Below are 26,545 nucleotides of genomic sequence, written 5' to 3' on the forward strand. Positions count from 1 at the left end.
TGTGTGTGGTGGTTTAGAGTCTGAGTTTATAGCTGCCATTTTCAGATGACTGTTTATCTTTGGGTTGTTCATAATTTTAGCAAGCATCTGTTTATTATAAACATTCTAATGTGCCCCAATCGTACTATCCAGTAGGTATCTACAAATCTGCGGATATCCACGTTATATCTGTGGACCATGTTTGCAGATCACAGATCAGATACGGATGCAAATTTCATATCTGCACTGTGCCCTAGGTATCAGAGTTCAGTGTTGAGTACAATTTTTTGGCATTAGAGAGAGATGAAAATACCAAATTTTTTTGTTTCCATAACTTAAAAGGCAAATCAGGAACTTTTCTTCTTCCTGTCTTGTGGAATAAGAACAAGGAACTATTCAGTACAATTTGAAAAATGGCAAATTCAAAGCTGATAAGAGGAAACATTTTTTCACACAGTGTGTGATTATTACATTATGGAACTTGTTCCCAAAGGAAGTTGTTGAGGCCAAGAATTTAAGATTCAAAAAGAGGTTGGATATTTGGATTCAGTTCAATTCAATTTGAATTTAAAAGATTCAAAAAGAGGTTGCTATTAAAAATATCCAGAGTTGCTGTTAATGACCACAAAAATGTTGACAGGGATATTAAACTTCATTCTTCAGGGCTCAACCCAGTCACTAACTACTGTTCCATATCTGACTTGTGCAGGGTTCTTGCATCTTCCTCTGAAACATCTGCTTTTGGCCACTGTCAGAGACGTGGTACTGCTGGACTAGATGGACCTTGGTCTGATCTCATATGACAGTTCCTATGAGTAAGAGCTGTAAAAATATAGTATTCTTTGAATTCAGATGTGACCTCTATCTAATCAAAATCCTGATTGTTCAAAATCTAGACAACAGTATTAACGAAAGATTATGGAGAATATCTGTTCTCTTGGTCTGCATACTGCAGTTAACAAACATTGTAGCAGGTTCATGATAAATAACTGCTAGTGTGGCCCATAAATCATAGATTAGAAGAGTCCATTTGGGTCATCCAGTCTGAATCATTCCCAGTAACTTGTTCTGGTATTTCAGCAGTGGGGGTACCTCTGCTGAACTTAATGTTCATGTTCTCTGCCCAGTTGGTCCTTGTATTATAAATACTTCCTAACAAAATGCAATAAACATTTTCTTCCTTTAATTTCAGGACATTATTGCTGCTTTGCAGACCATCTTAAACTGAATAATTTATTTCCTTTTAAACATTGTGTAATATTCTATTATCAGGTTTCCTCCTCTGATGGTCAGGTCTTTTTTCCCCACTGGATATTTTTCTATATGTTAATTCTTCTCTGTTTGATTTGTTTACTCATTCATTCTTTAAACTTAATTTTTCCTTTAAATATTTCCCTCTATAATTTAATTTTGTTACTGTTTTTAAGTAGCCATAAACTGAGCATTTTGAATGAAATATTGTCATCCAGTAATTTCAAAGAAACAGTCTTGAGTTTGAGAGACTAAACTATATAAAAAATGTAAATGGTCAGAACACAGAGATGGAGAACCTCCAGATATACATTTTTCTGTTTATAGAAAAAACACAAGCAGATTTTTTGCTTGGAACGCTTTGGTCCTAATTTGAATTTGAGCAATATTCTTGTTAATATCTAAAGCCATCTGTTACACAAACTTAGTACAGAACATAAATTTTTGAAAAATGGTTATAAGGTGAATAGGTTTGTTCTTCAAGGATCAGGAGAACAATATTGAAAATGTATTTGCAGTGTTCTAGGCATGTTTAAAGAGTATTCTGAATCACTTAGTTCCCCTGTAAAGTAGATGAGATCCTTCCAGTTTGAGCAAATGTTTTCATATCTTGTCAACACTCTAAAATCCAGTTACAGCAGGTTCAGTGACAGTGCAGTTGTCCCCAACCATTGTTTAAACATATAGTATAGATAAGATCGAATTATGTTGTAGTTGTATCCCCAAATCATGCTACAACCTAGAACAACATTTGGAGAAGGCAGTCTTTAGAGTGATTTGGGGATGGGATTTAGTTCAGTTTATACTGCAAGATGGAACTGTGTTGTAACTGGCTGGGACAACCATGAAACAAAGCCCAATCTATATGGTCAGTTTTGTACTGCAGACAGGATATTGGTGAAAAATTATAATATATTTTTTCCTTCCTGGGTTTCTTGTTTGATTATCTTCTTGCTTAAAGCTTTATAAACTTTGAACTAATTCAAAAAGTTCTTGTTTGGAGGAATACAATGTTTGGATGTTGCTGCCATGAACTGATATCCCTGTCTATAGTAGTAATAGTTGTAGTTTAGCTTACGTTCTTTTGAATGATAATTATAGTACATTCTATTTGATGATGAAATAGCTCTGACTTATGTCTGTATGTTTTACTTTGATGAACCATCAGTAGATCCAAGTACTGTTTTATTGGAATCATTTAAGTTGAAAGGGACTCTACAAACTTTTCAAAACTGGTCACATAGAGATTGCAGTTTAAGGCTGTACCATGCAATTGCTAATGCCTGATGTTGATAGAAGCATTTATATAATGTACATGTGGAAGATGAATATGCTTTTGTATTCCAGGATGATCTAACAAACAATCATGGTTGTATTCCAAACAGTCATATTAGTATAGTAACGCATAAGGATATGCTAGCTGCCTATTCGATAGTTTGCAATGAGTCAATAAACAAAGATTTTTCCTTTCTTTATAAATCTGGACTGCAGATTTCAAAAAACCTTACATCATTTATCTGTGTACTCCAATCCAGTGGGTTTAAAATTGTGGCATGTAGACTTTCTGCTGATCTGTCATGTTCTTTATCAATTCTAGCTTTTTGTGAACATCAGACTCTCTTAATCTACCTACTCTTTCCATGCAACCGTTCCATTGGAGGTGCAGATTATTGTGCACTGGACTGCTTGGTAGCCATGTTGTACATTATTTCAAAGGCTTCTAATCTAGTCAGGCAGTGTTTTAAACCTTGATTGAACTGTTTTATTTCCCTATTGACCTGAAAATAATAGAAAAACATCTGTGCTTTACTATTGCTTCCCTTCAGGAGTGCTTACAATTCCACATCCTCTAATCGAGGTTCATTATCAGACTAGTTCCCTTGGATTTTCTAAATGACTAGAAATTAACAAGCACTTGACTACTCTTGTGGAAGTAACCAGGGAAGTTAAGGCCACTTGCTGAAGTAATCAAGTACAGCTTCTTTTGATTTGTAAAACCAGGCAGATCAGGAAACCCTCAGCATATGTGCTGTATTAAATACGCTAATACAAAAAAAATTATAGATGGGAATGACAAAAGATTCAAACTCTAGTTTTACATTTTATGATAGTTAAACCATTATTAAATAAGATTTGTAGAATAGTTTACTGTCTTGCCCATTGAGTCCCTAATGTCATAGATGACGTCAGTTTTCATCAAGATGTCACGTTCACGGACTAAGTTAATAGTTTTTCCAGCTGGCATCTCTGAAGTGCTAATTCGCCTTCTGAGATTGCTTCTGCTGTGTCCCCACTCCTTGGGGATTTGTGAGTTGTGGTCTCCCAAGGATATGGAGTCTGCAAAGGCAATGTAGTTGGAGAAATTAAGTTAGAGGTGAGTAACCTTCCTTTTTACTGTTCGTGGTGCAACTGATTCTTGTCTTGTAAGCTTTCATACTGCTGGGCTGAGCAAAATAGTAGTTTCCATTAATGCTTGACCTGGCAATATGTATGTTCTGCCTTTTCAGAAGGAGCACAGATTTACTAACAAAAGTATGCCAGCACTTTTATATCAGTAAAAAGAAAAGGAGGACTTGTGGTACCTTAGAGACTAACAAATTTATTTGAGCATAAGCTTTCGTGAGCTACACATGGGATGAAGTGGGCTGTAGCTCACTAAAGCTTATGCTCAAATAAATTTGTTAGTCTCTAAGGTACCACAAGTCCTCCTTTTCTTTTTGCGAATACAGACTAACACGGCTGCTACTCTGAAATCTGTTTTTATATTAGTGATGCTTTTGGCAAGCAAGGAATAATTCTTTGCCAAGTTGAGTGGTGGTTTGTGGAGGGGACGGGGACCCGCTGAGTGGGGCGGGGGAAACAGTCAGTGTTTGCCATGTGAGAAAGGGAGAAAAACTGCCCACCAGGAAAAGTGAAAACTTTTTTTTAAAACCTTAGTGAAAGCAATTATATTTTCATACTTCTAATGTAATTTCTTCACAAATATTGGAAATTTTAAAAACAAAATAAAAATTAGGAAAACTGTTTTTTAAATACTATGTGAATGATTGATTTATATAGAGAGATAATTATAAACTGCTAAATATATTAAACTTCCATTTAACAAATGGCTCTTCAGATACACTGCACTGTCAATCGGTTTTGTATCCATACTCTGTCCATACTTGTATGTCTTTTCCCAGTTTTCTACCCTATTCAAGATTCTGTTGAAAATTCAACGAAACAAAGCAAGAGTTATTGTGATTGCCCCTTTTGACTATGAAAAGTCTGGCTCCCTTACCTGATGCAGATGGCAATACGCCCTCCTGTTCCTCTGACGTCAGCCCATTCCTCACTCACTCTCTCTCTCAAAACAATGGGCTGACCCTTCACCCCAGGCAATGGGTCCTCCGCCTCCAGGCTTGGATCTTTTTCTTCCAAGGCTTAGAAGCAGAATGCTCTGACAATCTGAAACACATGTTGCAACACAACCACAAGTTGACCACTCCACATACCTGTCTACAAAATGGAAACGTCTCCAAGTTTGTACCATTCCAAACGGACAGACCTAGCCTCATCTTTCCTCCCTCTGATTTTGCACTACATTTTAAACTCTCACTCAGCTCCCTTAAGGTACATCTCATGGGAAAAATGGTTTCCCACTTGGAGTTTGCTCAACCACTAATGTGTAGACTCTTTAAGGGCATTGGGACTCTCTTCCCCCATGTGACACCACCCGCTCTAGCCTGGGACTTTAATGTAGTTCTCAGGGCTTGGACTAGACCTCCCTCTGAGTCCAGGGCAACTTGTTCTCTCTTACACCTGTCCATGACAACAGCATTTCTAATTGCCATCACCTCAGCTAGGCACATAGGAGAAATAGCGGCCCTGATGGCACACCCATCATTCATGGCCTTTGTCTTTAATAATAATAAATAGTAATAATAAATAACTCTAAGGCCATATCCCAAGTTTCTCCCTACTTTTTGTGCACTTTCCATATGAATCAACAGATCCATCTCCCTGTTTTTTCCCAAAACCACATTGTGACAACTGGGAGATAATTGTGCATATGCTAGATATTAGAAGGACTTTAGCATTCCTACTTGGACAGGACTAAGGACTTCAGGAAATCCCCTAAACTCTTCCTTTTGTCTACAGAAAGATCCAAAAGCTCTGTGATATCTCCTCAAAGACTATCCAAATGGGTCTCTAGTTGCGTTAATCACTGAGCAAGGGCGCAACTTGCTACCGTCCATACACACTCCATGAGATCAGTTCCTACCTCAATCTCTCTAATCTATAAAGCAATGATTGGGGCCTCTGTCCATACTTTCTCAGAACATTATGTGATCACTGAAGATTTGGCCGCTGACACCATCTTAGACTCCACAGTATTCTCTATAGTAAAAGACTCTGCTCTGAAGTCCCAGCCTCCAGTGGTGGGTACTGCTCCAGAGTCACGTAAAGTGGAGCACCTATAGGGACACTACTTGAAGAAGAAGAGGAAGTTACTCACCTTGTGCAGTAACAATGGTTCTTCGAGATGTGTGTCCCTATGGGTGCTCCACAACCCGCCTTCCTCCCCTCTACTTTGGAGTTCCTTCTCTACCACAGAGCCCTATAGAGAAGTGAGGAGGGTTTGCCCGTGCAGTGCGAAGTAGCCTCGAGGCAGACCACGAGGGAGGGAGAGCACATGTGCGGGTTCAACGGGACACTGCTACCAAAAATCTCCGATTAGAGGTGCAGGGGCACACAGACACCTAAAGTGGAGCACCCATAGGGACACACATCTTGAAGAGCCATTGTTACTGCACAAGGTGAGTAACTTCCTCATACATGGTCCTTCTGCCATTTAACTATTTTGAAGGGAAAATGCAAACTTTTTTCATGCTGAGATACACCTGTCTAACTTGCCATGTGGGTTCCTTTTTCATAGATTGTTGACACTTATTCCAGGAAGTTACTCCAATTGCCTTTTGTACCTTGCTTTTTTTTTTTTCAGCTTGATTTAGTTTAGAGTTTGACTTATCCTGTTAATTGTTGCTCTGTCTTATTTGATGAGTTTGAGAGATTAATTCTATCCAGAAAGAAGTCATGTGTTCTGAGTTTGTTACACATCACTGTCTCTTTCTGCCTCCATTCAAAAACAAAAGCAGATTCTCAAAGCAGACTTTGGGCAAGTAAAGCAGTAATTGCATCTTCTGCTTATCCCAAGGGTGGGAATTTAATCAGATCTGCACTGTGTGTACACAGGTTTCATATGTTGTTTGTTCAGGGGGAGAGAAAACGAAGACTGTTCTGGCTCAGACAGTTTTTTTCAGAGCTAAATGCACAGAGATCTATTGCTAACTATTCTCCAAAGATAATCTGTTTTATGGGAACATTATTGCAACCTGACTGGGAGTCACCGCCTATCTCAAACTGATTATTGAAGAGAGACTGCTGACGGTTTGTGCTTTGCTCTGTTGCAATCCTTTCTTGCTTTCTCTGTACAACCCACTTTTATCCTCTTGTTCTTAGAATTTTTGGTTGGGGAGATACTACTTTGGGGAGTTTTTTGTTTGGTTTACTCTGCAATTTGGAATAAATACGGCGAGGGAAGAGTAGGGGGAAGGAAATGCGTGGTTCAATGCTGGAGGCCTTGTAGACAATCAAGACTGCCTTGCTGATAACACACATGTCAAAAGGGCCAGTCAGTTGTTGTCTTTCCTTCAGAGTGCCATCAATTATGTTTCAGGGGGACCAGGCAACACTTTATAGCAAGAATGTTTTTTTTTTTTTTTTACTAACTGTATTTGCAAGCAGCTGGCCAAACGATGTCGCGAATCTGCTTGGCCCTTATGTGGGACGTGCGAAGGGGAGAAGAGGTTTATTTTGTGACCTTCCCTTTTCTGTGTACCTGCATATGGGTCAGGCAGAATTGGCCCCTAAGAATTGGTACAACACATTTTTCAAGGAGTTCATAAACACAACAGTGTGCTGGAGAGATGACATCAGGCAAGCGGAAGAGCTTGCTTTAATTATGTTGTTTGCTTGCATATGATAGTACTTTGTATATGGTTCTTTATTTTTAATGTAGAATAAATTAATTTAGATGGTAGGTGGTGGTTGCAGAGAGACAATGGAAGAGAGAGAAGTATTTGAAGGAGCAGAGAGGACTGTGTGAAGTTTGGGATTAGAGAGATGTTCCAGGTGTACATTGTTAGAATGCATTGATAATTTTGAGGGTTAAGAAAAATGTTTTTAAAGACTCAAACCTAAACTGAATTGTAGTAATGCAGTTGTTTTCCACGGCATTTCTCTGTTTAAATTTATCAAGTAGTGCTACCTAGTGGCCAGTGAAATGTTTGCAATTGTGTTTAACCCAGTAAAGGTAAGAACAGTTTTTAGTGCAGGGATTGGCAACCGTTGGCATGCAGCCCACCAAGGTAAGCCCCCTAGCAGGCCGGGCTGGTTTGTTTACCTGCCGTGTCCACAGGTTAGGCCGATCACAGCTCCCACTAGCTGCGGCTTGCCGCTCCAGGCCAATGGGGGCTGCAGGAAGCGGCTGCCAGCACATCCCTCAGCCCGCACCACTTTCCGCAGCCCCCATTGGCCTGGAGTGGCGAACGGCGGCCAGTGGGAGCTGTGATCGGCCTAACCTGTGGACACGGCAGGTAAACAAACCAGCCCAGCCTGCTAGGGGGCTTACCCTGGCGGGCTGCGTGCCAAAGGTTGCCTATCCCTGGTTTAGTGTAACACATGTAAGTTATTGTCTGGGTTCTCACAGGCGAGGGGAGTACTAGATTTTTATTACAATGCACTTCTGACAGTTGACTGAACTAGATGAAATTGTAAAATGAGCTTGGAAGTGGAAGATTTTTTTTCTAAACAGTAGCGACTATAACAACTGTACATACTGGAGATTAACATCTTGGACTATTGGATATGGAAATAAAATGGCCAGTATACGAATGAGGAATGCAGTCCTAAATATTCAGCTTTTAGAAGAGAAATTCTTAAGTATATTTAGACAGGAAGATATCACAGAATGATACTTTTTGCCAGTGCACCACAAGGGGGCAGGATTGTATTATGGTATGGATATAACTGACTACTGAATCCTTTGCAGGCACTGATATGTTTGGGATACTAAATCTTTATGGCTTATTTATAAGCAAGTATTACCATTCCGGACTGGAAATAAGGCATAAAAATTTAACGGTGAGTGTAATTAACCATTGGAACAATTTACCACGGAGTGTTTGGATAATTCTCCATCACTGATTCATTTTTAAATTAAGGTAGGATATTTTCCTAAAAGATATGCTTTCGGAATTATTTTGGGGAAGTTCTATGGCCCGTGTTACACAGTAGGTAAGACTTGACAATCACAATTGTCTCTCTTCTGTCCTTGGAAATCTGTGCATCTATAAATACCTAATAAACCAAATTTATTTTCAGTGTGTCCTTAAAGAGTTGCTGATGTCTTCTGGAGTATTTGTTTTCTCTAAGCAGAAGCCTTGGCAGACAACTGATGCACATTTGTTTTTATTTGTCTTTCTCCACCCTTGAGAATGAATGATGTATGTGTGAAAAGAACATCTTGCCAATTTATCAGATGCAATTGGTTTATCTTTTACAGTTTTCTGATTATTTGATCTCATGGTCTCTGTAGCAAGCAAATGCTGTGACAGAGACATGTGCTTGCTGGTGGTGAAACTGTAGTCACTGATTCCCGAAGAAACAGTTTCTATGCTAATGACCTTAGTAATAAAGTTGCAAGGCAAGAGAAATTCACAGAATATGAGAAATAAGCAAAATTTGCATATATATCACTTTTTCCATGAGATGTCAGAGGTTCTTTGAGGGCCTGATTCTGCAAGTCACTGGCATTTAGTGAGAGCAGGATCTCGGCCCTAAGATTGTGTCCATTAATTAGGAAAAATCATAGAACTGCTTTGGAACCCAGACTACATATTCTTGTGAATAACTGGAATAACTGATGTCTTAACCATACTAGAATTAAAGGGTAAACATATATTCAGATTGGTCCCTGAGTAATGGTAATCAGCTATTGGGGGTAGGGGAAAAGGGATAAGTGCTGGTACTCTGCCAAGCACCACTCATTTGTGACACTGTGGTGAGATGCACTGCTCACACTAGATTGTGCAGCTCTTCATAACATGATGATCCATTTGCTTGGATCCTTTGCTCAGCTGTGAAATAGCTAATGGTGACATTTAAATTGTCAGATCTAGGACTGAGTGTTTAACATTCACTAAAGATCTATGTCTGCGGACTCAGGCAGATGTCACTGTTTACCTTCAGCTCAGTTGGAAGATTTTCTTCATAATTGTTAGTGTTAGACTTCCCCAGGGAGCTGGGGAGGGCCTGAAACTTGTATTCTGGAGCACAAGGAGCAGCTGGGAGAGGGTGAGCAGTACCAGATCAGTGAGCCACCATGAGTTTGGCCCTATCTGACCCAGGCAATTCAGAGACATGAGCAGTTAACAACTCTTCCAAGCCCCTGGCTTCCAACAGGAGGAAACTGCATGGGTTGAGAGGGAAATAAAGAGGTCAGCTGCAGAGGAAAGGAAGGAGCAGTTCACATGACAATCAGTGCTTGGATCTCTGTGGCTGATCCCAGTGTACCAGTAATGGAGCATATTAGAACTAAACAGTTCATACGTTTCTGCTCCTGAGAGGTTAGTTGTACTTCTGATGAATATAGTGTTGCCTAAATTGTTGTTGCAATGGAATATTAACATATGGAAGCTACCTTCCAAAATATGCTGTCCTCAGGAAGAGTGGGTAAATGATTCTAAACGTACCAGTGCGTATTGTGAGCAAGTCTGCTTTAGGCAATAATACTATTAAGCAAAGCTGAGTAATTCTATTTTGAATTTACTGTGAATGAGACACACCATAATACAAACAGAGGTAACTGTGTGATGTCATTAATAATAGAGCACTGAAATATACACAGTGAGACCCATAGCTTCAGTTATTTTACACTGAGGTAGAAGAAACCTCTTTATTTAATCTTAAATCCATTCCAGAGTAAGAAGCAATTTTTAGAAACAGAATTGTAGGTCTTTAGAAGTGTTCAGCCTGTCTGGGAATCTGATTGGCTGATTATCTGGGTGTTGCATAATCCTCACATGCAGCTGTGTGTCAGCTTCTGAGTTACCTCTAAAGGGAACATTTTAAAATGTGTTACCCCTCAGTCTCTTTGCTTTTTCAAACGTATTCACACAGCCTAATAGTAATTGGTCTTAAAATACTGCATTGCTGTTTTACCTTCCCTGTTAGTGTGTGTACTTCCCTGATAGCAATGGCAGTTTTACCTTGTTATATAGTCAAGTTAATGCAGTAGTGGAGGAATAAAAATCGAAAAATTTTCATTTTTGCATCTTTAGAAAAGCGTTCAGTTCTTCAACATATGGATAATTTGCATGCATGAATGTTGTGTGTTATAAACAGATGTGAATATTTTATTGGCAACTGAACTGTTACACAATATAAAAAGTATATTATAAAAAGAGGAATGTTACTGGTGCATGAAGGCGATTTTGGGTACAAACACATGGCATGACTCATTAGCTAATTGCTTTAAAAACACACAAAATAGAATAAAAGTAGTTTTTATGGAATACCTTTTTAATCCCAATAAAAAGCTTTTTAAAAAAATCCCCCCTCTGCACTGTGAACACAACAGCATTGTGTGAGAACCAAAGTTAAACTGTCCAGACGCTAACCAGTTTGCCCAAGGTGAATGGAATATTAAAAGTCAAAAAATTCTGAAACATAAATTAGACTTTTAGGGCCAGATTTTCAAAATCATTCCCATTTGAAAACCTAGCCACTTGTTTAATTGTCTAAAGATCTGAGGGTCCTGCAATTCCTGTTGAGATCAGTGGAAGCTGGTGAGCATTTATGTAGTTGCCTAAATGGACACTTAGTATGCGTGAAAGTTTGATGCTAAAAATGTTTTTTCATAATTGCCTGTATCTTAGGCTAACACGTACAGTTTTGTTAACGTTTCCCCCTTTAAAAAATCTGAAAGGCACCAGATTAACTTTCTGGACTGCCAGGGTCTTCTGTCTGCAGAACATGTACATCACAGGAACCAGCAATATAACTTTTCCATTTCAACCCTGTCTTCAACTAAGCAGCCCTTTATTGAATGGCTATTTCAGTCTCTGTGCCCACCCACTTGTTTTAGCTTGTATCCAGCTTCAACAAAGGGGTGATTTTAATGGTATGGGGAGCAGATGAGCGTTAAGTAATGCTAGCAACACACTTATACAGAGGGAAGGAGTCCAAGAGGATATTGATGAGAGAGGGAGAGAAGGTAGATTAAGAGGTGTGATGGGATGAGGGCCAAGTTCAGAAATAGAGATTTTTAAGGTAGATAGAGCCTTAAGAACAGAATACGGGGTTTAAAAGAGGACAGTTATTTTATTCTGCAGTAGTATCCAACTGCCACAATCATGATTAGGATCACATTGTTCTTAGTCTGTTTGAATGCATGGAAAGACAGTCCCTTCCCCAAAGAAGCTAGTCTAATTTGAAATAAGATGTGAGTAACTATAAGAGGCGAGTGGGTTGGAAATGAGGAGCAGTATTAACCTCACTCTATTACCTAGGTAAATTGCATGTGCAATGCGATGATTCTGAATCATGGTAAATATTTTTAAAATCAGTCGGACTATCACACAGGCTAGTCATTAGTTAGCTGATTTGACATCATGAAAGAGGAACAGGAGGATAGTGTAAAGGGTTGATCCCATCAATTTTGCGTTTAAAGAAGTTGACAAGATGCTGGGTAGAGAATGAGGAGGTGGATAGTTGGAAAGAAAGGGTTTTGAACAAAGTGAGAGGGAGATGGTTGGCAAGAGGCAATATGAGTGGAGTAGAAAGAGAGCGAGTATAAATATCTCCCTTTTCCACACTTACTGAGGATAACCAGAGGAATCCAGGATGAAAATATCACCATTTTGATCATATCTGTTTGGCTCTGAAGGTCTTGCTTCCCACAACTAGCAATAGTGTTTGTTTATAAGTTAGTACCTTCATAACTTGGACACAGTCTCCTCTGCCAGGCCCTCTAAATTATCCAGTCTCTAGCAGCTGAAATTGTCGGCATGGAATCTAAAATGATAAAAGCTCAATGTTGTATTCACTCTTGGGAACCAGTAGATTTCCTGCTTAAATCTAAGAAGCTGTTTACCTCCAGGGTGGAAAAAGTGGATTTGAAGGGCCTTTCACCTAACACTTGACTTATTAGCAGACTTGTGTGTTGCTCCCAAGGTTCCGGAAGCACTGTTAATTTATTGGTGTACCCAAATCCCGGTTTCTTCATTTGGAAATAGTTGGCCTACATAGGATTCTTTCTAGACACAGCTTAGGCAAAAAGCCTTCCTTCCCTTATTAAGAGCCCAAGACAACATAGAAGATAGCAAGGCATTTGTACGGTCTCTTGACAGGAAGGAAAGTCCAGTTATAGGCTGAGTCAATGAGTAATAAACACTGGCAAATGACGTTAGGATCAGTAAGTGGTGAGTTAAATCTTTCATGAGTTGGGAAATGCTTGGGACATATAACTGTTTTTTTTTTTCTGTCTCCGAACAAGGATTTATATGCTGAGCAAAGGAAGACTGGAGTTATGACAAAGTACACTTCTCCCCTTTTTTTGTGGGTGCATGTATGGATGGGGACCTATACACTCTTCCTTAATTCTCTCTCTGAACACTTTCCTGAAAAAAATCAGAAAAAGAGAGGGTTACACAATCATAGAAGTCCTGTAATAGCCCTCTGAGGCAAATAGATTTGAGCCAGGGCGCACTTATATACTTTCTCCTGCTTTACTTGTCTAATGCAAGCCATAGTAATCTGTATAGTATGCAGGATACAAATATATACAGGACGTGCAACATGAAACAGTTTTAATGTTGTAGGACAGATTTTAACCTTTGGAATGTTGTGACTCTTGTGGGCTTGACTCCTCAATCTTTAATGTTGATAGCTGTTTTGCATCTATATGTGCAAGGTTGCAGACTACAGTGAAGACCATAATTAGCGCTGGTGAGGAAATGATTCTCCTCCCACTCCCCCCATGAAAAAATTCAGTAAACAGTTTATTTCACTGAAACTATTTTCATTTTTCAGGATTTAATTGAAAAACCATTATTTTTCAACAAAACTCCTGTACTTTTTGATCCTTCTGATTTTTAGAAAAGATGTTTCCTATCACACTCATTTTGATTGAGAATGTTTGACCAGGTGTAACTGAATTTCAGCATGCCATACAAAAGTTAATCTTAACCCTGAGATGTTCTACCAAGCTTAATGAAGAAATTTCAACCTCTTAACATCTTTTCTTTGTCCACAATATCCTCCCAGATGTAAAATGTGTCTCCAAAACTTAAACATAAATTTGTCTTTGGTTTCTGTCTTAGAGCAGTTAAAATTCCCTACTTTATGCAGCTTTTTCTTTTAGAACAGCTTTCAGAGCCACTTGACAATATATTCCCATTGTGGCTTTTTTTTTTACAAAGGACTGATTTGAATGGAAGTGGATGGGTTAAGAATAGGAAGTTGATTTAGGTTTCAGGGTTTTTGGTTATTTTTTTGGCAGAATGAGGTTGCATGTTGGTGCCGGGGATTAGAACTTTTGAGTTTGGTCAATTAGTTTTTGGGTTTTTTTAAGTTTGGTTTGTGTGAGAGCCTGGAACTTGTGTAGATTATTTTGTAAATTGAAATATGCTTGAAATTGAAAGGATCAGTTTGTCTTGAGTATCCATGTCTTGAGTTTGTCTTTTAACTCAGCATTCTCTATTAACCAGCAGTATGGTATATGGTCCACTGTAACGCTCACTGGTTGTGCATGAAGACCTGGTTGACCACATAGGGCTGGCTCTCCTCTTTGTGTCCAAATACTGTGACAAGTGCTCAAGTTCTTTATTGTGAAGAAGAGCCTAGGATACTGTGAAAGGAGCTGGAAACTAGGAGAACCCAGCTTATCTATCTCTGCTTTGAGGCTACTGCAACATAAGAGGAGTAGAGGGAATAGTAGTATTAGTGAGACTAGTGCTGCCAGCTGTGAACAGAGCAGTAATGTTCAGAGAAGCAGGAAAACAAGAGGGCTGGATATCTGGGCATCATATACAGAGGGAAGGCAAGTGGCTAGAAATCATATGCAGTGTTTGGTTCTTTTCTCCTTTCTAAACACTTTTCCATGTAATCAGTGTGTATCACGAGGCTATTACCTGATCACAGGCAAGAGGTAGTTTTCATAAGACTTTTTCTGTTAAGGGGTGGCCCCCATTATGAAAAAAACCCAGGAACACCTTTTTATAAAGTACTCAGGTCCAGATGTAGCACTGGTTTAGTTTGGAATGAGTGGATTTTGTTGGAGTATTTGCTTTGTGATTTAGTAGTCAACATATTTTTCTTTCAAATAAGATTCTCAGCAGATGTTTTCTAAATTGACTAATGTGTTTGTGTATCTCAGAGGGTCAACCTTAGCTGATCATAGAGCATGTATGTTGAAATTTAATTAGTGAAAAATGCATGATTTATTTTGTTCATAAAAAAGCAGTTGTGAATTAGTATGAGTGTCACTGTATCTCTTTATTCCTAGATATAAAATGTGCAGCCTGTTTTCAATTAATGTATAATTAAGTTTGTAGTTGGACTGAGTGTTAGATTTGTATATGTTGTTGGGCATCTTAGATATTGTAGTTATAATTTAATTTTACTTTTTTCCCCTTCCCTCCTATGTCTGCTTATCCTTTTTGGAATGTGGTTCTTCAACAATCGTGATGTACTTCTGACACAGGTAAATACTTTTTTAATTACCAATATTTATTGAATGTAATCTCTGCTTGGAGAGTTTAATAGGCTTTAATAAGACATAACAGTTCAGTCGTGGATAATACACTGGATAAATTCAATCATAAGGTGATGCTGATATCATCACAATTGGCTGTTAAAAATGACCTGCAAAGAAGAATGGCCTAAAAGTTCCCTTCCCTACCAATTCCTTTACCTCCACCTCAGAAAAGTGACGGCGGCTGTTTCTTTCCCCACCAACATCAGAAATTTAGGTCTTGTATTCCCTGGAAGACTTTATGGTATCTACATAAATGGTGAATTATGACTTCACAAATCAAAGAGCTCAGACTTAGGGCTTTAGTACCTACCAGTAGAGTTAGTGGCAGTAACTCCCCTCCCCCCCAACCCCAAGTGTGGATGCAGTTATACGGACATTAAAAAGCTTATACTGGTGTGGTTTATTCCAGTTCAGGAACTGAAATAAACTATACCAACATAGGGCACCTTTATCCCCATGTAACTGTCAGCAAAAAATTCACACACCCCTAAACCAACATAATTACAACATATTTTACACAAGTACATGTGTAAGTGTAGATCAGGCCAATTGAGAGAGGATACCTTTTAACAACACTTTGGGGTTTAACACCTATTAAACTAGAATGTTGAATTAACATTTTGGACAAAACGTTTGCTAGCAACTTTATATCTTGCCCCTTCAGTTAAGTTGTGAGAGTTCACAATGTCCATGTTCTGAGACCTTCAAAAGATGCTTCAGCAAAACTAAAAAAGACAAGTCTTAAATCCTTTGGTTTTAAATTAAAAGATAAGTGGGGGAACGCTTTTTTTTGGTGGGGGAAAGCTATCAGGCTGCCTTCATATAAAATAAACTAAGAAAAGGGACAAGCCCAACTCTTTCAAAATCTTTTGCAGATTACCTTTAAAATTGATGGAAAATGTATTTTAGGGATGAATTTGTACGAGGAGCTGCAGGGAATTCTTATTACCTTTTCAGTAAGGTGGACCAAACTTTGGTAAAACTTGGACCTCATCTGCAGACACTACCAGTATAGTGTTTACTATCATGAATAGCCCCATTAGCGTCAATGCTTCTATATGCATTAGTAAACAATATAACCAGTAAGGCCATGTCTACATTACCACTTATGTAGGCAAAACTTATGTATCTCAGGGGTGTGAAAAAAACCCACACCCCAGAGTGACATAAAGTTATGCTGGCATGAGTGGTAGGATGCACAGTGCTATGTTGGCGGGAGAGCTTCTCCCGCTGACATAGCTGCCGCTGCTTGTTGTGGGTGGCTTAATTACATTGATGGGAGACCTCTCTCCTGTTGGAATAGAGCAGCTACACGAGAGATCTTGCAGCAGTGCAGCTGTATCGGTGCAGTTGCAAACTCTAGTGTAGATGTAGCCTAAGTTTTTGCAGATTCAGACCCTTTAATTGTATCTTTTCCCCTCTGCACATGCATATTAAAAGAACACAGCTTGAAATTCTGTGTTCAATGCCCCAAATAACCTTAATAAGAGAGGCAAGCAGCAGATTTATTATCTAGAATATATGTGGTTTTGTTTTTAACTTTTCAGGTTTGTGAAGTCTAGGTTGCCCAATTCCTTTTGGAGGAATGTCACAATATACATTCTGCTGGTGGCTTCATACTGGAAAGCACTCTGAAAAGTGGATTCTGTATCTAGCAGTAACATAGCTATTTTTAGAACAGTGTACTGTTTTGTAAATGTTTAGAAAAAATGCTGTTTTTGAAAACATTTAAAATCTGTACAGATGTTTCCAACAGTGTGCTAAGTAAACAGTCTGAAAGGCCTGAAAATTAAACCTTTAATGGCAAGATATGTTATCCATGATGTTCAGTGGCAGATGTTAGACCATCAGCAGAATGTATCAGGAGAAGGAATTTAAAGCTACTGATACATGGCAATGTGGCCTTTGGATATAGAAAAAACAAAGGATGTTTTAAAATTACAAACCTACAGATTGCTTCTCTTAGAATGGGGCATTCAGAACATAATTCTGAAAGGGATTTTTGGGGTGAGATAGGAAAGGGAGCATGCACACTTGTAAACTACCTTTAAATCTCTGAGCTGTCAATTATGTTAAATTGACTCAGTATTGTCCATTAACTATATTAGAATTAAATGTGATCTACTCAGAATTACAGAAAACAATATTAATATTAATGGCAATATATATAAAAGGGGGGGGGACCTTTAAAATCAGCTGTATGCTCAGTGTCCCTATTTGGCTTTGCTTTTGGGGGCATTCAGTATATAATTCCAAAGTTAATGGATTTTTCTCAAGCCAATTTGCAAATTACCTTTTTAAAAGTCAGTTGATCTTCAGCAGCATAAGAACCTATGACAGTTATGTAGCACAAACACCTTTTTTAAAAAAAACAACCTGATTTCTTTATACTGCTTAAGATGTTTGTGACATCTTTTGCAGAAGAAATTCCCAACTTCAGGTTCAGGTCTTGACAAGTAGCGTAGAGAAGAACAACTGATTCTGAGCTGTTTGTGTTTTTAAAATTGAGTTTCCAGTGTGTACGTTTTGGCACTTCATAAAAATGAATCAGCGTTGAAAATTTAAGCTATGTCTACACTTAAACTGGTACAGCAGCACAGTGCTTCAGCGTAGACACACTCTACAGTGACAGGAGGGGTTCCCTGTCGTAGCTAATCCAACTGCCCAAGAATTCTTCCGTTGATCTACCGCTGTCTACACTGCGGATTAAGTTGATTTAACAACGTCAATCGGGGTTGTGGAGTGACATGGCCGGGTGACATAGCTGAGTTGACTTGACTTTTTTTTTTTTTTAATGTAGACCTGACCTTAGTGTTTCTTAACTGGTGGCAGTAAAAGGAGAACTAGACAATGTTTAGATTACCTGTCCTGGCTTTTGCCACAAATTTCCTGCGAGACCTTGGGCCAGTCCCTTACTCTCTCCTTGCCTCAATTCACTGTAAAATGGGATAGTTGCAGTTCCCTAATTCAGTGAAGCTCATATAGTACAGTAAACAGGGCCAAAGTAGTACTCTGATTTTTTTGCTGGTGTGCTGTTAGATTATGAAAGTAGACCCTTCTACAGTACCTGCTTTAAATAGAACTTGGAAGTTGACATATTAGCAATGAGCAATTATGAGCTATGTTACCACAAACCCACATTAAAATATTTAATGGTGCTGACTGGAGAGATTATTGACTGTTTCTTATATGCTTCTAATTTAGACAAATAAGCTGAAATGATAAAAATTGTCAAATGTACAACAGACTCCACATATATTTAATAAATCAGAAAGATATAGATATAAGCATAAAACAAATACACCTCTGCCAACTGCTTCCTACAAAAAAAATCATAATTTAATTTTTACTATAGCTTGGTTTATGTCTTCATAATAAATCATAGAAAGTTCAGCTTCCATCAGTACCAAACCTACTGAAATATTGAGGGCCTGAACAGCTTTTATCTTTGACATACTCCTGATGATCCTGTCCAATAGTGATCATGACAGATGTGTAATGGAATATTGAACTGTTCACTCTTTGATATTCAGGCACCTTGAGAGAGAATTTACACCTTTATAACTTGATAAATTGATATTCATAAACCATTGAACCTTAATGTATAGACACTTCTACAGGCATTTAGAGCTTGAAATCTGCATGTATTGTGATGCATTTTGTAGCTAGCTGTTCTGCAGTCTTCTTATTAAATGTTTCCACTATTAGCTAACCAAAGAGCAGACATGTGAACAAAACTAGCTTCATCTAAAATGAGAAATACGCGTTTTAAAGAGGACTAAAAATACAGCTGTACTTCTAGGTTGTCTGTACTAGACCCATTTCTTTAAAATTTCCCGCCATTGCTACCACTGATTCAGTAGCAACAGTGGGAGGGGTAGTGTAGACTGCTTTTTGACCACCTTCTTGTTGTTGTTATGCTGCTCCAAACAGGTCGGTCACCTGGTGGTTAAAACAGCAGCCGCCACTAATGACTGTTAACTCTGGTGCTCTCATTGTTGCTACAATGGTGGAGCTGCGCTAGTGGCGAAGGGTTCTGAGAGAATAGGTCTCACGTAGGTCAGGCCTTGTTGGTTTCATTTCTGAGACAGCTGCTTGTTTCTTTAGTGCTATAAATTGGTCTGAGTTACTAATTTACCTACTGGGAAATATTTGATATTCAGCATTCAATTCTCTTTCTAAAATATACTATCTGTTTTGCTTTTCAGAAAAGGGACTTTGCGTATAGATTTGTTCTTATACACACACAAGCTTTCATCCCAGTGTGCTGTCGCTGCACCTGACTGAATCAAAATGTCTGTGTGGCCAAGGGGAATTGTGGGCTTTGCCAGTCATTCATACTGAGAACATAGTTTCTCTTCCTTCTCCTTTCTCTTTCCCAAGCAGCAATAGCTTCTACCTGACAAGGGACATCCCTCAAGCAGCAATATCTGACCTTTCGGTAGGCAAATCTTCATTGCTACTCCAGCCTTGGGCCAGCTGAATGCATGAAGCTCCCCCTGGAGCTGCTTAATGTCACTCTGATCAGTCCCCATGCCCGTAGTTTCCTACCTTTATGGGAAGGAGTTCCCATTTGTGGAGTATTTGTAATGAACCCCCTTTTCTTCCCCATGTCATGCTACATCCTGGCAGTCAATGAGTAAAGGTCATTGAAGCAGGAAGGGGAGCACTTGCCACACCAGCCGAGGAAGAGTGGGGAGCAGTGCTCCCCTAAGTCAGGGAGAGAGGGAGGAGTTCCACTCTGTTAGCAGAGGCAGGGGAGTTATATTTCAACCTCAAAAAGCATTGCAGCTGCATCTCACCCTGGTTTATATCCAGCTCCCTTCATCCCTCTCCCATCTATCATTTCCCACCCCTTTTTTATATTTTGGCAGAGTTTGCTTTCTACTTTTCATTTCTTTTCTCCCTACCACCTTTCTCTGAGTTTTTGCCTATTCTTGTGCATTTTTTTCTCCCTCAGTTCTCTGTCTCTCTCCCCTTCTTCCCGCTATTCTCCCCATCGTTTACTCCTCCCTCTCACCTCCTTTTCCATCTCATTTCTCTCCCTCTTCACTCCCCACTTCAGTCTCTTGCCCGTTCTTCCCTTTTTAAATTTTCTCCATCCTTTCCTTTTTCTCTTCCATCTCCACGCTCTTCTTCCTGTTCTTTCAGTTTGTAAAAGTGTAGCCAGGTGCATTTGCTGTGGATGCTCTGACATAATATTAAGATTCCCGTAAATACAATGAAACTGCTCAACACCCTTAATAATCAGCTGCTCACAAGATAAACAGAATATAACCTGTTTATATAGATTATAATTATAATAATATACAAGTAGCGTAGAGAAGTAGCGTATAATATATAACCTGTTTATAAAGATAAATACGAGCTCCTTTGGATAGAGTGAAAGTGAATATCAGAGTCAAAAGTCTTGACAGAGAATACTTTGACAGGAGATATTCCTTTAAAAACTTTCCCCTTTTGTTACGTAAGCAAATAGAAAAATTGAAGATTGTGAATGTCTCCTTTTCTGAAATTTTTACGTAACCATATGCAATGTAGATGGATGTAGAGAGATATACAAATGAAATCTGTATTCTTAAGGACCTAGGAATTCACGCCTGGGTATAATAAAAATAGAAAAGTCCTTTATACATGTAGAATGTGTTAGAACAGCTAAATGTTCTTGAGGTAAGTACATGGAACCTGTACTTAATGTAGCAAAGAGCCTTTAAAGGGTAATATATCTATATGATCAGTGCACATCAGCTGATGTGGCTGAAACATTCATGGTGGAACATTCATATCGTAGAAAAAGGCTCAAACTCTATTTGTGAATGCTTAAAATCCTTTTATGAAATCCATATTCTTTATTTTATCAGTATTGACATGACTGTCCCATTATTTCTATTTCCTTATCTAGCCATTACATATAACCTTACTGCATATTCTAAAAAAGTCTAAACAAATCAGTATATTTTATTACTCTCATAATAGTGCCCTCAGAGCCCTGAAATCTGTTTGGTTGTGCATCAGCTCTAAAATGCCAGACTGGGGCTCCATTGTGCTAGACGTCATGGAAATATATAGAAGAAATGGTTCTGTCCTGCAGAACTTACAAACTAAGTGGACAAGACTGAGGGGGGTGGGGTGGGGGGGATATAACATACAAGCAGAGTGATCAGAGTAATGGTTGGCAAAATCTTCTTTGTTCCACAGTTTTTTAAGCAGAGAGGGGTGTTGGCATTTTTGCCTTTATGTAACACAGACACAGCCCACCTAGGAAAAATTAATTCCTGGGTGTGGTAAAGAAACTAAATTCTGCTTGGCCTCAAAACCGACTTGCATGGCTTTGAAATCTTAGGGGTATACACAAATGTTGATTAAATGGGGCTATATTACATACCCCATACAGTGTTGCAATGGTTGTAGTTTTTGTGCATGTAAAAACTCAAAGGTAATGTTGCATTGATTAATATATATGTATTTACTTAGCTCTTTTTTTTAAAGAGATGGAAAAGGAGGTTTGCTTGTCAGAATTTGTGATACTGAAATTACAGATAGCATTCAAATTTTGTGTCTTCTGGGTTTGAGTAACAATGTGAGCAGAAGATGCAGGCAGGTCACCTTTATCCAGATGGCTATATCTGTCAAATACTGGTAAGAACATTGAAAGTAAAATCTGAAGGAAAAAGGAAGCATGTAGCTGAATATCCTTCTATACTGGTGACATAGTCTTAAACATCACAAATCTTTCAAAGTGGTTTCATTTAACACGAACAGGAAGGGTAACGCTGATAACTTAGATAGCACGGGGGGTAGGTGCTTTAGCTGTGTCCTAGATATATATGTTTCTACAAGATCCCTATGAGGCTATGATAACTATGAGGCGCTTTGGGAAAGATGAGCAGTTTCCTATCATGTTACCCTTTGGAACTTCTCTTAGAGGAAGGAACAAACTCATTGAAAGAGCTGCTTCATCCAGTCTACGTGATCCTGCTAATGAGCAAATATCTTGTGGTGAATGGCTTTTGATTGTTAGCTTTATCAGCATGGACACCTTGAACCACATCCTTTTGCAGGTTCAATTTAGCTCCACTGACTTACCTTTAACCCTTGCCAGGCGATCACCTTGAGGCCAATACAATCCTAGTTCCATGCATGGGTCTCACTCCTGATTCTGCTGCTGAGCAAAGGAGGAAGTCAAACTTTTTGTTTTTATTTTTAAAAAATTACCATTTTAATTTAATTATTTTTGAAAAAGGGTAACTTTTCATGAATATTTAAAAAATTTTAAACATCTCCATTGAGGGGGATTAAATATGTCTGTACTCCGAGTATATCTACACTACGTTTAGACACCCCCGGCTGTCCTGTGCCAGCTGACTCGTGCTTGCAAGGCTTGGGCTGATGGCTAATGTCAAAGGAATTTTCCCTAGTAAGAACTGTAACTAATTCTTGTGTAAGTGTGGTGTGGCTAGCTCCTCCGAAATGGAGACATTTCTAAATCTTGTCATAATGGAGCCTAGTCTGACTGTGCTGGCTTTAGTCAGCATGTAACAACATGGCTCTGTCTCATACACTGGTCCTAACCCTCTAAATTGGGGACAACTGGTCATAACCCCATAAACATAGCTCAGGTCGCACTGTGAATATGGTGAGAAAAATTAAAAACACAAATCTTTGTTCCCTTCTGATCTAACTACATATGCTCAAATTGTCTCAAATCCAGCTGTCCTCATGAAAGATAAATTGACAACCCCTCGTAGGAAGAAATGCCTAACTGTGGTGCTGTGCTGTGCTAGTCCAGGTTACCTAGTTCCATTGGTCTAGATTTCACAGGTGCTATGACGAAGTAAGATGATTTTCTTTTAGGACAGCGCAGGTAGGATAAAGAGGTCTTATCTATAGGTGGAAGGTGGGCAGAGTTAAGGTTGGTTTGTTAGAATCTTAAACGTAGTCCCAGATTTTTTTTTTAAATCTAGGAATGTTTTAATGGGTGATAGTCCCTCAGGGTTGGAAATTTATCTTAATTTCTTTTGTTATACATTTTCCTTAATTTTTGTTGGAGGAGGCAGAGTTTGGAGGGGAGTGAATTTTTTTTCATGCTGTTGTACCTCAAACAGCTGAATAGATTTTGTTGTAACTTCAGATAGTCCTGTCTCTCTTGTCTTGCATTCATGAATGTTGTGGTACAGTTCTGCTAGTTATACTAGTAGAATTTAAAGCATCCACAAAACTCCAATTGTGGTCCCTCAATGGGATTTACTTTATGTGGTAATTTTATCTTGATTACAGTTGGTTACAAATATGTGTTTTTGCAAAATTGTAAGGTGTAGGGACTGTTTCAGATCTGACCTAGAAATTCTGATACATGTATTTTTTTACTGGCGAGGCTTGATAATTATAATTCATTATTTGGTGGTTTAGCCACAAAATTAATGGACAGCATCCAGTTCATTCTGAATGAACCATTCAGAGTTCTGACCAGGTTCAGGGTGGTTTTGCCTTACGGACTTCTAAGCTTCAACAGGATTTATAAGTGAAATACATCTCGCATTTTGCAAACATCTGTACCAACAGCAGCCAAGAAAGAAATTTAAAATTAAATAGGATGTATGTAAATTTTTAATGCTTATTTAGCTGAAAGTTTTCTTATCTTTTAGATTTGGCTATCCACATTTTTGGAGATGAGGGGTGGAGAAGGGAAGGAGATGAGCAGAGATGCATGCCTAGGGGACACAAGGGAGACTAAGTAATATCTCTCTTTTGTTTTGTTGGTTCTAATGCTGGATTGAAACACAGATCTCTTCTGTAACTGAAGAATCAAGAGTATTGATTGAAAATGTGGGAGTAGCAAAAGTTCAAGTGGGTTGGTTGTTTTGTTTTTTTTCTTTTTTAAACTCGCACCAAAAAAAAAGTGCTTGCACTGAGAATGAAACAGGTATTTCAGACATGCTTCCTGCTTTGGCATCTCTATGCTGGTTTCTGTTACAATATCCTGGTTATGATCTATAAAGCAGTTATGGGCAGGATTCATCTTGGTTTTTCTGTCTTACTTTGTTTCCTTCCTTTCTCCCTTAGTTTGCTTGCTTCAATCCTCAGAGCAGGGATCATTTCACCGCTTAGTTAAAATGAATGTCTTATGAAGCCAGAACCTTTTTCATGTAGTGCACTGCATTTTTTAAAAAAACCTTGCAGCATCTGAATATCAGAATTCCGAAACATTCTGTTAAAGTATATCTTATAGATTTCACTTTGCAATAAAATTAAAATTAAAATATCAAGGAATACTAAAATGTTGAGACAGAGCATGGATTAAATGCTCAATGTATTGTATTTCATGAGAGAATAAGTGATGATTTAAGCTTGCTAGACTTTTTGAAGAAATAGTGTTTAGACACCTGTGTGAGTGCATAATTGCAAAACATGCTTTTTGGGATTCTAAATGATTGTGGTTTATTGGTGGATATCAGTCCCAAATCATCTGTTTTGTTAATGAGACATTTAAGGCTAAGTATTAAAGATTATTTTTTATACAGTTAAGAACCACCAGAAGGGTTCAAGTGGTTTGTTTTAATGTTTTCTGTCTCTTAAAGTGCTGATGTTTGCAATAGAATTTTAAATTCATTGTTAATTTGTTGCTTCACATCAAAACTGATGTTTTATTAGAAAGCTGTGATCTTACCTCTTTAGAGTGAAAATTCGCTTGCTTTCCACTTGATGCTTTTCAATATAATAATGTCTGAATTTCTCAAAAAGCCATATTTGTCTGTAGTACATGGAAGTGAAACCTGATAGTGATTGTTATCTAAAAGTGTTTACTACACATGGGTACTGCAGCTAACTCATTGATGTGTATCACACTCAGGAGTTCATGCTTGAACTGTTAATTTCACTGAGATTGACGCAAACAGTAAACTTCCCTAGTCGAATGACAATTTTGGCAAAAAACAAAACTCTCGTGTACAATGGGTGTAACATCTTGATCCACCATATCTATTCTTGAGATGTGACATCCACTGAGGAAAACAAATTAAAAACGTTGGGTACCCTGACACTACCATGCACTAAATCTTGTTTTTGTATCGTTCAAGGCTAACTTGCCTATATCTGACATCCTAGTGTACCCACATTGGTAATTCATCTGTGTGCAAACTGTCACTTTATATAAACAGCTAGAATGGTTCAGGACAAAAGAGGAGAAACATAGCTTGGTGATGAATTCTTGAATCTGACAGAGGAAGAAAGAAGATCCTTGTACGTGAGGCATTTTCAGTTGTAGCTAGAGGCTGTTTTTCAAAGCAGTAAAAAATGTTCTATCACTTAGTTGACCCGGCTGATTTAAGATTTCTTCTTAGTTTCTATTACCTGTAAATTGTTGACCTTCACATACTGAGTGTAGAGAATCCCAGCACTGAGCAATACTTCTAATTAGTTGAACACATATTGCAACTTGAATTGGGAAATTTATGGGAATGTTCAGAAGAAAAATCCCCTATCCTATTCTCAGAGCAGCCCTACTGTAGCCAGTTACGGGTGTTTAAAATAGAAGTCAGTCTCAACATGGTAACTAATGAACCCTTCTCAAGTTTTAATCTGTCTTTAGTTTTATGAAGTTGACATATAAGGTAAATAAAATAGACTCCATTGGAGACCGAACAATTCCAGTAATTAGAAAGTAATGGATCAGAATTATTAACAGATTGTACACTGACAACATGTAGAGAATGCATTGCTCAAGACCAGCTTAGAATTAGCTGGTGAAATGTTTAAGGGGTGATTGGAAGTGGGGATGGAGGAAGAAGAATCGGTAATATTGCTTGTGTGTGCGCGCGTGCAGGGGGGGAGGCATGGCTGTTTGTTTGAGCCTGAACAGTGCCCCCTGCTGTACAGTATGGAGAGGGGGTGTGGTGTAATGGGCATTTCATGGAATACGAGCAAAAAATCTCCCTATAACACATCTGTTAAGTGTTCATTGCCAAGCTGACTATGTCATGGATCTAGTTAGCAGTAGCAGCGAGAATTATAAGGATTGAAATTGCAAGATCAGAAGTTGCATGTTTTTAGCACAGATGTAGGGCCTCTCTAAAGCCTTTAGTGTCTCCTGCAAAATTTAAGTTTTCATTTATATAACCGTTCTAGCCCTTCTGACTGTGAAGAGAGTTGTTTTTGAGCTAGTGAAATACTGCCTGTCAGACAAAATGAGATGATAGGTCTGAGTGTGACCACCCCATTTATCTCAATGGAGTGTTAACTCTGAGGCCAAGGATAGCAGTGTCAGCAATGCCTACATCACTAGCTTGATATGTCTGTTTAAATTATAAGCAATGTGCTTATCCAAAGGGATGGAAAGCATTTAAAGAGACACAATAAAAAGGCGGCCAACTTTATAGATGTCAAATAAGCACATTTTATCCAAGACTTGTAAAATGTATTCACCCAGGCAAGTAGGAAGCTTGTGAAGTGTTGCCC

General features: G+C 38.5%; 1 protein-coding gene across 8 annotated transcripts in view; it reads left to right on the top strand.

The window, feature by feature from the left end:
- TSC22D1 (TSC22 domain family member 1) overlaps positions 1 to 26,545 on the top strand; it is a 134,775-nt gene that overhangs the window by 76,087 nt on the left and 32,143 nt on the right. Inside the window, exon 1 of one of the 8 annotated variants that reach the window (XM_073344874.2) lies at positions 14,973 to 15,037. The exons of the other annotated variants lie outside the window; for them this stretch is intronic. The gene's annotated coding sequence lies outside the window, so the exon portion shown is untranslated. Of the gene's footprint in view, positions 1 to 14,972; positions 15,038 to 26,545 lie in introns of those variants that run through there. 8 annotated transcript variants of the gene reach the window in all.

The sequence above is a fragment of the Lepidochelys kempii genome, chromosome 1 (assembly GCF_965140285.1).
Source record: "Lepidochelys kempii isolate rLepKem1 chromosome 1, rLepKem1.hap1, whole genome shotgun sequence".
Lineage (NCBI taxonomy): Eukaryota > Metazoa > Chordata > Testudines > Cheloniidae > Lepidochelys > Lepidochelys kempii.